We start from the raw sequence: 16,076 nt of genomic DNA on the forward strand, positions 1-16,076 counted from the left end.
ATCATAAAGCAAGTGTGTCAAAGATTGATAATACTAAAGCACTATGTCTGACATTATATACATATAATTCAAAGGTACCATCAATAAATCTTGGGTTATATAACAATGGTAAAATGACTCATCTAGCTTTAAAATACTAGCAGACTTTCTGCATCAGGTAGCACAAAGGGCTGTAGAGTGTGGTAAGGTGTCTGAAAATCAACTACATCTAAATGAAGTGTTCTACGTCTAATGTTGTTTGGTACATGGATTCAAATTTCTTATGGTTAAATAGGTACAACCTGACTGTTTGAGCTATCTATGGATTGTGGTAGGAGTGCAGGACCTGCTTGCAAGTACTAAGATAATGTTGCATAAGAAAATATGTGTTGTTCCATGTCACCACCATACAATCTGACTTAAGTACTTGATCTTCTAAAAGAAGATCTGAGAATTAGAAGTGTTTGTGCAATACTTCAGGCCTGACTGACTGACTGGACCTCTCACATCTAAGGCCAGACACTACCACATTGCTTTATAGCTAGCTCAATAGCAAGGAAGTATAAGTGCACCCAAAAAACTTTACCCTTAGGCTACTACATTTAGTGTTAACCCTTACTTAGTGATTGTCTTCTGGTATTAAATTGGTGATATTAACTTGTCTATGCAATAACTGAGCTGTATTACACATTTGTTATTGTTCTGTTCATTTCATGTGTGTGTATGGGAGTTAGAATGTTCTTTTTTTTCACTAACATTCTAGTTGAGTAGGTTATAGGAAAAAGATGTTTCCTTTTGTGAAGAAAGCACCAAACTTTGTATGTAACTATTTTGAAGTATGCTGAATCCAAAAAAAGGAGGAGACACGCAGTTTGCTAACCTCAATTAGCTTAAAATGAGGCCCCAAAAAAGGAACCTATATTTTATTTATTTTAATCACATGTTTTTGAAAGCAATGTCCAAAAGGTTAACTTATAACCTAAATAAGTTACCATTATTGACATAATATTTATTAAGTTACATTTTATACACATTTAATATATAGGACGCAGACAAATGACAAAGATGAGGCCCTAAAAGGGGGGAAATTGTTTAAACAAAAGCTGTGACAGGAGCCAGCGCGCTCGACTATTTCGATGCTGGATAGTGAAACTGGGCACATCTGAGGAAACTAGACCTGTCACTGGAGTGTTTAATGACTCTAATTGTGGATGAAAATATTGCACAATAGCCTGAGTCTATGTCAAAAATATCAACTTAAAGTAATAAGAGAGGTAAAGATAAAATGTATCAAAACATTATATAAGTATATCCTAAGCAAAAAGGGACATAATTCATTAAATACTGGTACCAGAGTTATGCAGCTTGTGTCATATAGTGTGGGTGATGATGTTGAACAACTATTTTTTAACTTTTAATCAAATCTGTTCAGTAATAACAGAGACAGAGTGAAAGTGCATCAAAACTTTAACCTAAAATTCTAAGTAAAAAGAGGAAATAATTCATGAAAGATTGGTGTCAAAGTTATGCACCTTGTGTCATATGATGTGGGTGATGATGCTGAACAACTATTTTAAGTTTGAATCAAATCCATTCAGTAATAACAGAGATAGAGTTGAAGTGCATAAAACTTTAACCTGAAATTCTAAGTAAAAAGGGGAATAATTCATCAAAAAATGGGCCAGAGTTATGCATCTTGTGTCATATGATGTGGGTGATGATGCTGAACAACTATTTTAAGTTTGAATCAAATCCATTCAGTAATGACAGAGGTAGAGTGAAAGTGCACCAAAACTTTAACCTGAAATTCTAAGTAAAAAGGGGGAATAATTCATGAAAAAATGGTGCCAGAGTTATGCACCTTGTGTCATATGATGTGGGTGATGATGCTGAACAAATATTTTAAGTTTGAATCAAATCCATTCAGTAATAAGGCCAGAGTTTTTTTATCTTTCGTTTTACGGGAGATTTTTGAAAAATGAGCAGGGGGAGGAGGGAATAAAAATAAAAATAAAAAGCTTGAAAGTGAGCATCTCGGAAAAAAATAAAAATAAAATAGAATTTTTTAAGATTTTTTTTATTTTGATGAACTTTTGTTTCAAGTTTTGTTTACTTGTGTTTGTGTCCAATATTTAATATTGTGATGTATTGTTATGTTTAGAACTTTGTTAATAACTGAAAAAATGTGTGATTTGTTTGAAAATTTGCCTCCATTTGATCCCCAAACTAGACTAAAAAGATACAAGGTTTTTTAAGTTTTCAGAAATTTTTAAACAAAAAAAAAATTTTTTTAAAACACCTGAAAAATAAAAAAAAAGGGGGGGGGGGGTGGCATTTAGTGTTACCCCCGTTTTAAAAAAATTTTAGTAAAATAAAATTTTTTGTTGAATGTTTTAAATAGTTATTTAAAAAAATACCTAACAAAAATACATATAACATAACACAAAGCCCTGTAACTGTTGAACCCGGAAAAATTTGAAGAATTTGAAAAAAAATTTTTCCCACATCGAGGCCATGCAAACGATGTTTTGGATGGCTTGCTTTAAGGTCGAGGCACGGGGGTCAAAGGCTAAACTTTGTTTTCATGTCCGCTCTGAAAACTCTTTAACTGCTTGAAGGTTTTTTTAAAGAAATTGGAAAAATTTTTTCCCATTTTTAAGACGACGTGCAGAGCAGGGTTTTCGGATGGCTTGCTTAAGGGGGTCACACTTAGGGGTCCAAGGTCAACATTCAGGGTATATTACTCCGCATTGGGTGCTCTTAACCCATGTACTTAGCCAAAGATTCAAATAACAGTAAAAGTGTCACATTCAACCCCCCTACATTTACCTAAAGGGCAAGGTCACACTAAAAGTAAAAAAAACATCATTGTGAAAAATATTATTTCTTTTTCAAACCCTTTTAAAAATGCTTGACAAAAAATTTATACTTTAAAATTTGTAACACTTCCAAAAATCTCTGTGGAGATGACCCCCCCCAATGGTTCATTTTTTTCTGCACGGGAAAATTTTGGGTTTTTTTTGCAAAAGCAGTGGAGATGGACTCCCCTGAAACTGATTTTGACCCCCCCTGTTCATAACCTGCCCAAGAAAACAGGTGGGAAATGTGGGAACCATTTTTTTTTACCCTCACATTTTTCCCCCATTTGCTTGGAACTGCAATAAACAGAAAAAATTTGCTTAAAATGTGAATAGTTTTTGGGATTGTTTTTCAAATTTTTCTCTTTTTACTGCTGAAGAAAGATTTTTTGTTAAAGGGAGTTCAAAATTTAAAAAAAAGGAAAGGGCCCCAAACTTTTGCTTGTTTTTTTTTTTCGTGTCATTAACTGTGGTGAATTTATTAAAAATTTGCTTTATCATCATTTGAGCCTTTTCGGGTCGTCGTTAAAATAAAAAAGGGTATGGTGATGCTAAATAGCAAAAATGAATGTATTTTTTTTGTAACTTTTTGGGGAATTTTTTTTGATAGCTTTGTTTTGTGTTGTTTACTGTATAGTATGCATGAAATTAAACGTTTTACACTTTGGTGATACAAATTTGTTTGCAAAAAGAAATGCCAAAATGCCGATTTTTTTTTTCATTTTATAAAAAATTTAAAAAATTTTGATCTGAATCTAGTTTTTTAAAAGCCGATGTATCTGAAATTACTATTTTTTGTAACATTTTTTCATATTCATTTTAAAATGAAAGTAATGAAGTCTATATGGGTTTTTTCTTGTGTATTGATTTTTTCTGATTGTTGTCAAAATTTTGTTGATTTTTAGGATCTGTAGGCTTTTTTAAACGTTAAGCCCCGTGTGACTTCTCATTTTCTGAGCCCTGAGGACTTGATTCACTGATGCCCCTTAAACGGCTGCCGAGGAAAATCTGGAGAGTAAAAACTGGGGAGATAATTCACAGAAGTAAAGTATTTTTAAGCCAGCTGAGGTATTTAAATAAAAAAGAAAATTGTGTTAAAATCCCACCTTCTAAAAATTCTTTGAATATGTTTTTTGAACTGCTGTTTTTTCTTAAAAAAATTTTCCCTCAATTTTTGTATTTGGGTGAGACAAAATTTTTTTGTCGCATTTAAATTTTTTTGGGTTTTCAAACGCCGTCTAACTGATTTTTTAAAGACGACTTGTTTTTTATCGGGAGGGTTAAAACTATATACCATCAGAAAAATACCCTTAGCCTGAAAAAAAGTGTGAATTCAGTACTGATTGGGATTTGACCTAATGGCTTTTTTGGTTATGGTTGGTGATGCAGATCACTTTGGGTCTCACCTTGCGGGCTTTTTACCCTACTCAGTCTTCGTGTGAGAAATCATCCCGCTGCAGAAGACTGGTTTTTTTCTAAAACCAGTTGTATTTCTGCCCGAAATAACGTGAGAGGACCTCCTTTAAAACTGGAACATCAAAACCTATACCATAAAATGATTAGGGTGACTTTAACCCAACAAACAGACAAATTTATTCCAACCAAAGGTAGCAGGTAGGGTTGAAAATCTTTTGGGTTTCCCAAACCCAAATGAATTTTTCAGAAAATTTACCTAAGAGAGGCCAATTTTTTTTTTTTACCAGACAAACACAATTTTTCTTTGCTAAAATTAACAAATTTTGGTTTAAACCCAGGCTTAATTAAAAAATTTTACCCGGCTGTTGGTAGCAATACATTTTTTGAACATCTTTCTGTAATAACTATGTACGCTTGGTGTTTTTACATGTAATCTTAATGCCATAAGAAAGGTTGACTCCAAGATCTTAAGATTAAAAATAAATGTATAATATAACAGAAATGATGAAATCTGATTCTCTCTACAGTTACAAAAAGCGGTAGGTCCAGAAATAACAAAACAAGACCTGGTACCTGCCTTCCAGAGTTTACTCAAGGATTGTGAAGCTGAAGTCAGGGCAGCATCTGCTCATAAAATTAAAGGTAAATGAAGATGAATGGGTTTATTAAGTTGTTTTTTTTTAAGTGGATAAAGAAAATTTTTTTTGCCCCTTTTAGCCCCCATTATCCCCTTTTTAAGTGTTTACTTTTTGGGACTGAAAAATAAATTTCAAATGAACTGTTTTTTAAATCTTTTATAAATATTATGTAAATAATTTTTCTGTTTGTTTTTGTTCAAAGATTTTTACAGATTTAAAATAGTTTGCATTTTTCATTAGCAATTTTTATTTATTGGAGTTTTTTAAAATCAGATGGGAGGAAAATAGCTGTTACTTTTGAGGCAAGGAAAGTATTTGAAATATTCCATTGACATGCTGCGCACGGCAGTTTTTAAAAGAAAAAAAAATAGTTAAAAGTAGATACTTTCCTCCTTCTGCTAGACTAATTCTGTGTGTCAAGGACACCCAGTTATTCTCATAATTAGATATTTAGTGCACATTCCAATAGCTCATTATGAAGGATGCAAGACTATGAACTGAAAGGTCCCCGAGAGTGACCATCTGGAGAGGCTTTGTTCTCCGTTACAGTTTCATCAAGTCTCTGAAATTTGAGTGGATTTAACTGGTACATTTTCAGAATTTTGTCAGAACTTGTCAGCAGACTGCAGGGAGCAGGTGATCATGACAAACATCCTACCTTGTGTAAGAGATCTGGTCTCTGACGCTAATCAGCATGTAAAGTCTGCCCTCGCCTCTGTCATAATGGGCCTGTCACCAATACTCGGCAAAGACAAGTATGTTGCATATTATGTCTTTTTTTTTACAATGTACTGTATGTAGTTTACTCAAAGAAATAATGTCTTATTTAATTTATATAGGGAGATTTATATAAAAAAAACTGTCTTGGTCTCACACCTTTGTATCAATAATTTAGTAATCATTCATATAATTGCTGATCAAAAATATGTAAAGACAGTTATATTCAAAAAACGTGAAGTTTTCAGTTACTTTTGTGCTTTTTGAGTACAGAACTCATTGAGGATTTTATGTTATACTTTATTAAATGATAAAGGTTAGAACAGAAAGATTTCTTGCTGTATAATGTTTCTTTTCCTTGTTTTTAGCACAATAGAACATCTGTTGCCACTGTTCTTGACTCAGCTGAAAGATGAATGTCCGGAGGTCAGGTTAAATATCATCTCTAATCTGGACTGTGTTAATGAGGTAATTTGTCCGATATTTGGCACTTTGTTTTGTGTGACATTATCTTGATGTTGGACAAATGTTCATGTCTTAAATGTTTTGAATCTACTTCATACATGTATATATTATATTCATATTCAAATTCTAAAAGTGGATTGTTTTAAATGAGTGGTAGTTTCTGGTTGTGCCTGCAATTGCAGCAAGGGTGTGTAGTGCTCATGTTATGTAACAGGTGGAGTGTTGGGGCTTTCGCTCCCATCAAAACACATTATCTCGAATTTTATTGTCATCACATCTTAACTGACTTTGTATATGCCCAAAGGGATGTGTTGTGTTGTGACACCGGTGCGTCAGTCCATCTGTTCGTTAGCAATTTAGTGTCCAACCTGTAAGTCTTGAACCCCTTGAAGGATTTCAAAGAAACTCGACACAAATGTTCACCTCAAGACGACGTGCAAAGCGCATGTTTTGGATGGCTCACTTCAAGGTCATGGTCACACTTAGGGGTCAAAGGTCATATGGCTTTGTTTCGTGTCCGCTCTGTAACTCTTCAACCCGCTTGAAGGTTTCAAAGAAACTTGGGACAAATGTTTCCCCCAAATCGGACGATTTAATGCAAATATTTTTTTTTAGCCAGAAAAACGGTTTTTTTTTTCCGGGGCCCCCCTTTCCGGGGTGGCTCCAAAAAAATTTGTTGTAAAAGGGTCATTTTTTCATGGGATTTTATGAAATTGTTGTTTTGCCTTTGAATTGGAAGTTAAAAGGGGTCAGCCCCTAAAAAAGGATTTATTTTAAAATAAAAACCGTGATTTGGGGGGGTTTTTTTTTTTTTAAAAAAAAATTGGTAAAAAAAAAAGGGAAAATTAAAAAGGGGCCCCGTAAAAAAAGGTTTTAGTAGGAAAATAAAAAAAATTGTGCCTTCAACTTTTTTCAACTTTGAATTTTAATTTTTCATTTTGATTTTTTTTAAAAAAAGGGGTTTATTTCGGCCTGTCGTATTTGTTTGAAAAATTGCCCCTTTAAAACTTTTTAAAACCCCAAAAATTTAAATTTCCCGATGTTTTAGGTCGTTCAAAGTGGGGCCCCCTGGTCAAAAAAGGTTTTTTTTTTAAAAAAAACCTTTGACCTTTTAAGGATTTTAGGGAACTGATGAAATTGGGAAATTTTCAGATTTTCGGTAAAGTTCAAAGTGGGTCACCCAAAAAAAGGTCATTAGGCAAATATGCCTGTGCCTCTTAAAAATTTTTTTGGGATCGATAAAGGGGGTTAAAAAAGGGGGAATTTAAAATTTTAAAGATTTGGGTAAAAACATCGTATTAAAAAAAAAATTTTAAAAAAATTATTTCAAATTTTAAAAAAAATTGGGGAAATTTTCCCCTTATATCTTTAATTTAAAAAGGGGGGTAAACGTGACAAAAAAGGGGGAAAAATTTTAAAAAAATTTGCCTTTCCTAAAGGCCAATTTTTCAGGGGTTTAAATAAATTGGTTGAATTTCCCTTTAGGAATTATCATTAAAACAGGCCCCAAAAAGGGCGATAAATAATGGAAAAATTTAAATTTAAAGGTTTTTTTTTGGGTTAAAAGAAATTTAATTTTCGGGGATTTAGGAATTTAAAAGGGTCATTGCGGTAAAAACTATTATTAAAAAAAAAAACCCCTTTGCCCTTTGGGGGTTTTAAAATTCTATAAAAATTGGGAAAAAATTTATAAATTTTTGAAAGGGGGTTTTAAAAAAAAAATTTTGGTCAAAAAGAAAAAAGTTGTCCTTTGACCATTTTTTTTTGGGTTCTGTATAAATTTTTTTAAATTTATTTGTATTTAGGTAAGTTTGAAATGGAAAACCATCCAGGTAAAAGGGTTGTAAAAATTGTATTCTTGGGGGGGGCCCCTTAAAGGGTTTCAAAAAATTGGGTCGTTTTTACGATGAAAGGCAATTTTTGAACTGGGCCCCCAAAAAAAAAAAACAGGGGTAAAAAAAAAAAAAATTTGATTTGACCATTTTTAAAAAATAAAATTTTCAATTTTTTTAATTTTGGAAAATTTAAACGGGGAAAATCCAAAGGAAAAAATTAAAAAATTTTTCCTTTAACCTTTTTTAAAATTTTAAAAAAAATTGACTGTTGCCCTTTGAATTAATTTTTAAAAGGTCCTCTCAAAAATGGCCGGTTAAAAAAAAAAAACCTTGTGCCCCTTTCTAAGGGATTTTTTTCCAACTCATAAAAAAGGGAAAGTTTTTTTAATTGGTAAATTTAAAAAGGGGTCCCTTTTGTTCTGGAAAATAAAAAAAATTTCCCTCCTAAGGGGCCCTAAAATTTTTTAAAAAAAATTGTAAAATTTTCCTTTTTACTATCAGGGAAAAAAACGGGCAAACTAAAAACCAGTCAAAAAAAAAAAAAACAAGTATACTAAACGGGGGCGGGGAAGAGGGGGTTTTGGAATCAGCCCCTTTTTTAATTTAAAAAAAATAAATTTTTTAACTTTCGGGGGGTTTTCTTTAAAAAAACTTATTTCCCTTTAAATCTTTTTGATCAGGGTTGAATTTTTTTATTTTTGCAAAAAAAATTAGTTTTTTTTTTTTTTTTTTCCCCCTCTTTGGTTTTTTTTCCCTTTTTAAAACTTTTAATTTTTAAAACTTTTAATGAATTTGGGGGTTTAAAATTTTTATTTTTTAATTTTAAAAATTCCTTTATATTACTTTAAAGATTTAAAAAAAGGGGCCCAAAAAAATTTAGAAAATTTGCCCAAAAATAATTGAAAAAATTATAAAAATGAAAAGGAAAAAAATTCAGATGTGAATTTGGGGCCCTGTGTTCTCTTTGGGGTTCACTCAGTCAGCCAGTTATGTTTTGACGGGGAAAAAATATAAAAAGGTGCAAAAAATTTTTTTTTTAAAAATTTTCCCTAAAGTCATAAAAAATATAGGGAAATTTTCAGCATGTAATTTTTTGCCCGAGGTTTTTTTATTTCATTCGTAAACCAGGGTAAGGCCCTCAACTTTGTTAAAAATATGCATTAAAAGGGATTAAATTTTTTTCAGCCCTATATCTCAAAATGTGCTTGGGGCCCAAGTCATAAAAAAATTTAAGGGGTTGTTTTATGGCTGGAAGTTGTCACCTGGGTTTCGGTATTTACTCAGCAGACAATAAATATATCTTTGAAAACGTTTCATTTGAGCATGAAAAAGTACTGTGGGAATGGGGGGCACTTTCGAACACCAGATCTACCATTTCGTCACCTGCAGAAAGAGTGTATAGCAAAAGACTTTTATCATACTCAGTTTGAAAAAAAAAATACCCATGTCTGTAAATGCCTACAGAGAATTCTTTTACATCGATTCGGGGAAGGTGATCGGGGTTGCATATTTTTTTTTTTTTTTTTTTTTTTTTTTTTTTTTGTGTTATTTTTTGATAAAATGTTTGCTGTTAAAAGTTTTTAACATTTAAAAAGACTTTGCTGAATATTTTTTTAAAAATGAAGGAAAGGTGCAAAGTTTGTCAGGAAAAATTAGTTAAAAAAAACACACCCAAAACCCGGGAAACAGAAACCATCCGGTTTAAAAATAGCAAAGTTAGACTGATGAAAGGTATTTTTACAATTAATAGATAAGCTTATAAAATTTTTTATTTACAGGGTTTTCAATCGGGATGCTGCCACCAAAAAAATTTAAGAAATTGGTAGAAAGTTTGGGAAATAGAGTGGGCCCCCCAAAAGACAGTTTTACTAAAGGACAGATGTCAAAAAAATTTAAAATACCTCACAGAAAACCTGTTTTTCGTTAAAGTAAGACTTGTATGTAAAAACAAATTTTTTAAAAAAACTGATTTGAAAAATTTGGACTTTTGGGAAAAGCTATGGTTTTTAGGCTTTTCTTTTTTGTCCAATTTTTGGTAATTTTTTCCCAAATGAATTAATTTCCAAAAAAGGGGGGGGAACATTTTTATTTCTTTTCTTTGGGGGTTGCTTTTCAAAATTGCCGACCAAAAGAACTTTCTCATCCAAATTTTACCCAAACTTGAACAAAAAGTGTGTCCAATAAGGGTCTTTGGAATTTTTGATAACTAGCCAAATTTCCAGGCATTGGGGGTTTTTCCCCGAATTACCAAAAAACCCCAGATTTTAGGGTTTCCTGGACCCAAAAGGAAAATATACTTCTAATTTTTGGGTTTTTTCTCCAGGATTGCTGTCGAGATACAGGAGCCCTTTTTTTGGGGAAATTCTCGTCAGAGGGGAATCGATTTTAAGGCCAACTCCCCCTTAAAAGGGTTGGCCCTTGAATTACCGAAAATGGCCTTTTTATCTTGTCTTCTCTAAGTCCAACATTTTTAATAATACCAAACTTGAAAAAAAGTTTTTACCCAAATCCTGGAATTTTGTAAATAGCCCAAACGGCCCCAGGCCTTTGGGGGTTTGGCCATTGAATTACCAAAAAAGTCCCCTTTTTCCCCTGATTAGCCCAACATATTATCCAAAATTTCACCAAACTTGAACCAAATGTTTTTATTATAAAATTTCCAGGTTTATCACAGCCTGCCTGGGCCCCCTCAAATTAAAGGTTTAAACCCCAAAGGGGCCTTTTTACTCTTCAAAGGGTTTTTGTTGAGTCGTTTTAAAAGGGGATTCAATTTGATATTTGGAGTTTGGGAGAAAGCGCATTTCTCAAAAGAATTTTTTGTTTTTTTTTTTGAATTTAATTTAATAGTAGAAAAGTTTTAATGCCCGAAGCTTTAGGGAAGTTAAAAGAACTTTTTGTTTGCCCTTTTAAGTAAACAATTGAACTTTAGCGTAAAAATGATTAATCATTTATAGGTTTGGGGGTACTTGTTTAATTCCAAAATTTTTTAAACAGCTTAATTTTTATTTTCTTTTTAAATTAATTTTGAAGGAAATTTAAATACCAAAGGAAAATTGAAACCCCTTTTTAAAATTAAACCATGAATTAATATTTTTAAGAAATTTTTCTCTTTTGGTTTTTTTTTTTTTGTATTTAACCCAAGTATCAAGTTTTTTTTTTCAAGTTCTGGAAATTGGTTTCGAAATAACAAAATAAAATGTTAGTTTCCACAATTCCGGTTTCTAACGATGCAGAGCTTCGCGATTTAATGCCCAAAATCTTACAAAAAATGGAAAAGATTTTGGAAGAAAACCCACCTAATACTTTAAAATTTTTTTATTCCTAGATGTAAATTTTTTGATTTTTCCCTTTTTTTTTCAATTCTCAAGCTAAAACTTTTTAATCATTGAAAAGTTGTGAAACATAAAAACACTTTTAAAAAACAAAGTTTTTTCGTAATTTGCTGTGATTATAATTTTGATAAAAGTAAAAAAAAGAAAAAAAAAAAAAAAACAAATTTTATGGTTATGAGGCCCCCCTTTAAAAAAAAACTTTTCAAATTTGAAAACTGACTCAAAAACTAAGGGGGTTTTCTAGGTTAACCAACCCTTTTTAAGATTTGGAGCCAGTTGCCTTTGAAAAACCCAAAAGGCCGCCCAAAATTTGAACAAAAAATAAAAGTTTTTTCATTAAAAAATTTACCATCAAGGCACAATTTCCCTTGCCCTGACTTTGAAAACCCAGCTTCAAAACCCGAAAGGGGGATATAAAAAAAGGGGTTTTCCGTGCTTAAAAAAAAAAAATTTTTTTCAGTTTTGTTTTTTCTTTTCAATCCTGTGACCTTGATTTTGACCTTTTAAACAAAAAAAAAGGGTCTTTACGACCCGTAAATTATACAAAGTTTGAGACTCCAAAACAAAATATGTGCAAAATGATTTTGGATGCAGACCAACAGGGTGAAGAATTCTTTTTTAATGATCTTTTTCAATGAATTGTAAGTTCAACTGACAGATTGTACATGCAAGATTTCCCTTTCTTTTTCAGCCCTTAAACTCAGCTAAACTGTAGATCATTGTATTAAGTTATGTTTTGGTAAGTGCTTGATTATAAAACAACTTTTAAAGATAAAAAATATGTCAAGACAGCATTTTGGTGAGGTTACTTAATTTTAAGCTTTTCGTGATGTTTCTACGTAGATGTGATTTGTTCACGATGGACGTGTTTGAGGTGTGGGGTGGGGCATGCATAAAGTTTATGTAAAATCAGTTTTATTCACCATTAAGGATTAGAAATCAGCTTTTTAAATAGAATGTTATGAATGGGCAACTTATTACCAACTTTTTAATCATAAATATAGTAGAAACTCTGTATCTCAAATTCCTAGAGATCATTTCGAGATAACCGAAACTCAACTTTCGTGATATATTGTGCACATGTTTTCAGGATGGGACTTGAAAATTTATTCAAGATGGCCAAAATTTTGAGATAAGCGAGTTCAAGATAACGAGTGTCATTTAACCTGTAACACAGTTTATACCTGGCACATAATTACTGTGGTTATGCTACCACAGTAACCACTTCAGGATGAATTTACTTCTTTCATTGCATTGTGTTACTAGAACTTTGATACAAAAGCATACTGTGAAATAAATATATTTTGTGGGCATGAAACTTAGTGGGTTTTGATCAGAACTGTTGTTTCTTGGAGATACAGTCATAAATAAAGGGTTTTCTATTTTTATTTGCAGGTTGTTGTTTTGTAAACCAAAAAAATGTTTCTGCATATTCGACATGTGACTACAATAATTGATGTTTTGTCATTTGCTGCATAGTGTGATAAATGAGTTAAACACAAGAAAAGAGTGACTTGACTGCACAGTGTATATTATAGACAATGTTATGAAAGAAACTTCATGATAAACCTGATGGAAACTGAAGTATAATAGAAAGTCAGCGCATCAAATGGTCATTTCATTTCAAGCAATGGGTGTTTATTCAGGAAATCTCCTTTTAAGGACACAGTAAAAAATTAAATGATGTTTTGTAACATTTAAAACAATTTTTAGTTATATCTTGTTGCACCTTTTTTGATAGAAGAACGAATATTTGAATGGAGAACAGACGTTTTTTGCATTCTAAGTCAAAATGAAAGGGTGTTGTTCAAGTTAAAGAAATGTGTGAAATAGAATAGAGAAAATTTCTTATTGTAGAGAAAACTTAAAATATTAGATGTTTATATTTTGAACAAATGTCTACTATTGCTCTTACTTTTGAGATTACTTTCAAAGCTTGTTAATGTTTTAGATACAAAGGTCTTGGCCTGTACCAGACATATTTTTTTTAAATTTTGTAACATTTTAACAGTGGTAACTGCAATTTACTTTTGTGTTCATTTCTGACAGAAGGGATGTATACTTAGTAGAGGTATCTTCTAGTTCTGCGTATTTCTGTACTGTTGCAATATGCATCCTTTTTCTTTAGTTGTAAAGTGAAATTTTCAAATTACTGGATGCACTTATGCCGATGATTTTGATTTTTCCTCGGGGGGCGGCGGAGTGGGGAACAATATATTATAATACAATAATAGATCTGTCTACTTAAGTAGGTAATGTGTTGTTATTTGACTCTTGTAGCTTCTTATTGTAAATCCCAGGTATTAATGTTAGCAGGAAGGTAAATATAACATCCCTAATGCTTTAATGGACACGAGTTTTTGTTGCACATAATGTCTTCATGATGTCATTGTAATATTAATAAAAGTGGTATCTTCTTACATATTGTTGATTTCATATCTGCTTCTTGTCCTGTAGCTTGATCAGAAGATCAAAGGAAATGCCCTTGTGCCCTTACTAATTGTGCTGTGTCTATTAAACAAGTTCAGAAGACTAAATTGGAATACTATAATTGCTGTCCCATTCGTTCACACTGTAATTGGTCTGTTTTGTATTTAATGGATTTCTTCGCAGTGAACAGAAAAAAAATTACTCGCAAACGTGAGCAATTCTTATCCGATACTTATGGTGGCCGAGTGGTTAATGTCGCCGACTTCAAATCACTTGCCCCTCATCAATGTGGGTTCGAGCTTCACTCTGGGCGTTCAATTCTTCATGTGTGGAAGCCATCCAGCTAGCTTAAGGAAGGTCAGTGGTTCTACCCTGGTGCTTGCTCGTGATGAAATAATGCACGGAGGGGCACCTGGGGTCTTCCTCAACCATCAAAGCTGGAAAGTCGTCATATGACCTATAATTGTTAATTGTGCAACGTTAAACCCAACAAAATAAATATCCAATGCTTACTAAACTTGATTACAATGTTACAATGCCTAGTTTGATAACCAGCTGGATACTCCAAGTCAGGAAGTCTGGTCCTCGAATTACTAAAAATTGAAATGAGCTGCGGGAAGGACAGCAGTGCTCGACTATTCAACAGCCTTGTCAATTGAATATAAGCTGAAAAAGGGCATAATTTTGTTCTTGTACAAGATGGATCACTTCAGCACCATAACATGCTTTGCCCCCTAAGAAGTCGAGCGATGATTCATAATGCTTTTTAGGTTGCAGTGATCTTTTTATCCCCTGCCGATGAAATCTGGAGTGGGTATTGAAATGGCGTTGTCCGTCCTTCCACAGCCATTTCTCAGTAACTAGCAGGTAGAATTTCATGAAACTTGAAATAAATATGAACCAACATACAGCTATGATGCCAGTCAAGTTTTTTTGAATGGTCGATTTCCCTTAGAGTTATTGCCCTTGATTTAATGAAAAGTCCACGTCTGCAGCCATTTCTCAGTAACCAGCTAGTAGAATTTCATGAAACTTGAAATAAAAATGAACCAACATACTTCGATGATGCCGGTCATTTTTTTTTTTATTTGGTCAATTTTGTTTAAAAATCCACAGATTTGTACATAACAAACCAACCAATTGGTAGAATTTCATTACACTTCTTTCATTCTTTTCCATGAACATTTATTATAAACGTGTGAAGTTGTGTACCCACACCTGGTCACCACCTTGCCTTGGTCCCACCCCAAAAAAATCATTCCTTTTTTAAAAAAATTTTTTCAAACATTCCATGGATATTTATCAACATGCAGTCGTACCGTTCCCCCACCTCACTCCTCCACCCAGTCATGCCCACCATCCCAATCATGCTAATGAAATTATTTGCTTCTTACTAACATCCTCAACTTTTTGCCGGATATATTTTTTTGCCATTCCTCACCACAAACCCTTTTGGCAGGGGATACCAATTCATCAAATTTGCTTGTTAAACTTGAAATGGTTTTACAACATAAACAAGCATTTTACCTACAGCTTTCAAAATTTGTAGGATTATTGCTTGGGACAGTAGTTGACCCCTTGTTGCTTTAGCAGTCTGTAGGTCAAACTTAGCATTATTGCCTGTCATCTACTGATGTCAGTAGTTCACCTCTTGCTTTTGGGGTCAATAGGTCAAAGGCTGAGAGCACATGGACCTTGAGACTGCAAATAGTTTCTGGTCATTAATTGGACTATTCTTGCTCCTATGGCCATTAAATTTTATAGTTTTATTTGATGACTGCTTATGGTCATTAGGGGATCAGTATATTAAAGGAGATAGTCACATTTACATTATTTCCTATCAATATTTTGAGCATTATTTGGCCTACAGTCTTCAGACTTAATTGGATGATTGCCTGTGGTCAGTAATTATTCCTTTTGCAAAGAGGTTACAGCACATAACGGGTTAAGGTCACAGTAACCACGAGTCTGACAACTCTTTCTTATCAAGACCTTGAGCATGCTAGGACCAACAGCCTTCAATCTCGATAAAATGAAATCAGTTAATAGATTACAATGTGCTGCTATTTTTTTGGCGATTTGTTCTCCTCAGCAAACATACATTTCCATGCAATTCAAATGCTTTTCAAATCAATGAGTATTTGTTACAGCACTGAAACTAGAATTGTGTCCATAAAACACGGAATCTCCCACATAATGTGCCATTCTCTATATAGCAAAAACTATCAAAGGGCCATAACTGCACTGAAAATATTCCCAGAGAAAATTCCTTCCTTTAAGGTCATCTGCACATCAAGTTTGTTCATCTGTGAAAGATTGAAACATATCGGGCTAATAGTGTAGAAAATATAGCAAAGCTATCCAAGGGCCATAACTGGTAAAAATAGTCACAGAAAAATTTCCTTT

General features: G+C 32.8%; 2 long non-coding RNA genes across 2 annotated transcripts; both read left to right on the forward strand.

The window, feature by feature from the left end:
• Positions 1–4,738: 4,738 nt before the first annotated feature.
• Positions 4,739–6,121, forward strand: LOC128546330 (uncharacterized). The gene is made up of 3 exons (XR_008365947.1): positions 4,739–4,895; positions 5,490–5,646; positions 5,977–6,121. It is a non-coding gene; the product is annotated as an uncharacterized LOC128546330 (long non-coding RNA).
• A 5,684-nt stretch (positions 6,122–11,805) lies between these two features.
• Positions 11,806–13,660, forward strand: LOC128559923 (uncharacterized). Its single transcript, XR_008372769.1, has 2 exons — positions 11,806–11,979; positions 12,636–13,660. It is a non-coding gene; the product is annotated as an uncharacterized LOC128559923 (long non-coding RNA).
• The last annotated feature ends 2,416 nt before the right edge of the window (positions 13,661–16,076 follow it).

Source organism: Mercenaria mercenaria, chromosome 10 (assembly GCF_021730395.1).
Source record: "Mercenaria mercenaria strain notata chromosome 10, MADL_Memer_1, whole genome shotgun sequence".
Classification (NCBI taxonomy): Eukaryota; Metazoa; Mollusca; class Bivalvia; order Venerida; family Veneridae; genus Mercenaria; species Mercenaria mercenaria.